Below are 1649 nucleotides of genomic sequence, written 5' to 3'. Positions count from 1 at the left end.
TTTGATCTCATCAGTAAGTATTTTAATACTTAATCCACCACTCATCTGTCAATTTGACATAATGTTGTGGCTTGTGAGTTGCTGTAATTCTGGAAGATTTGCCACAGGTATTTTAAATATCAGCAGGGCCTCCCATGGTGGACAGGTTTCAGGTGAGCTTCCAGATGAAGAAACCAATAGCACCACAAAAAATACACAGCAAATTGAAAGCTATCAATTCATACTTATTAATAATTACACTGAGTGACAATGGATTAAATGTATCAGTCAAAAGACAGGAAGTATATGCATATCAATGTTCATCGCAGCGCTATCCACAGTAGCAAAAAGATGGAGACAGCTCAAGTGCTTATTAATGAAAGAATGGATAAACAAATGTTGGTACATACATGCAATGGAATATTATGCAACACTGAAGAATAATGATGAGTTTGCAAAACATTTCATAACATGGATGAACCTGCAGGACATTATGCTGAGTGAAATTAGCTAATTACTAAAGGACAAATGCTGTATATTACTATTATTATAAAAATTTAAGAAAAAGTTTCATACTGAAAGAAATATTCTTTGATGGTTACCAGGGGTAGGAGAGAAGGAATAACACGTGTCAACACTGTAGCCAGTGTTGACATGTGTTATTCCTTCTCTCCTACCCCTGGTATTCTTTGGTCTTCCTTATTCACTGGCTACAGTGTTGACACGTGTTAGCTCAGGTAATGAGGAAGACAATATACAAGAAGGAGGAGGACAATATGCAAAAAGAATAAGGGTGGCAAAAAGATGATGAACTGGGTGAAGACAAAGGAATATGCATGGGATAAAAGGAATAAACGTAAATAATAATATTTGCACAAATTTGGAACAACACTAGACAATGTTCTACTTCTTGCTTTAGTGAATAGGGTCTGAGATCTTGAAAACTCATGGGTGGCTATCTAAGGGGCAACTATTGGTCTCTTCATGTGTGGAAGAGAGAAGACTGATAAAAATTAAAGAAATTTAGAATCAATTAATCCAATGGACTAATGGAACATGTGGACATCAGTCTCCAAGACTCTGAGTAAAGAAGAACTAGACAATACACACCTACCACAACCAAATGCTCTGAAAAAGATCACATTAAAGGGTCCCAGATAAAGTGGGAGAAAATGTGCAACAAACCTCAAAATTAATTAAGGAAGAAAAAAAAAAAAGACTAGATTTACTTGTCAGAAAGAGACAGGAGATACCGAAGACTAGGGACCTCAAATCATCCTTGTGGCCCAATTTTCACCATGGAGTGGGTCATCATTCAAAATCAAAATGGACAACATTTTCCTAAGGATAAATTTGAGAAGGGATAAGAAGGTGGATGGTGTGCAAGTAGAAAATAATGGAAGGCAATAGGATAACTTTTGTTACATGGAGGGTATTGCAAACATTGAGATGAAACAAAGCATATGATTTGTTATATGTAAAACTGATACTCTTGTCTGTAAACCTTTACTCAATTCACAATAATAAAAAAGAGAAAGAGAGAGACTGAAAGTAGTAGAATGGATAAGGAAACAGGATCTTCCAATATGCTGTCTATAAGAGACACACCATACACATAAGGACAAAAATATACTAAAAATCAAAGAAGGAAAAATATATATCAAGCTAGT

Source organism: Chrysochloris asiatica, unplaced genomic scaffold (assembly GCF_000296735.1).
Source record: "Chrysochloris asiatica unplaced genomic scaffold, ChrAsi1.0 scaffold00279, whole genome shotgun sequence".
Classification (NCBI taxonomy): Eukaryota; Metazoa; Chordata; class Mammalia; order Afrosoricida; family Chrysochloridae; genus Chrysochloris; species Chrysochloris asiatica.
The sequence above is the reverse complement of the archived record's forward strand: the minus strand, read 5'-3'. Positions refer to the sequence as shown.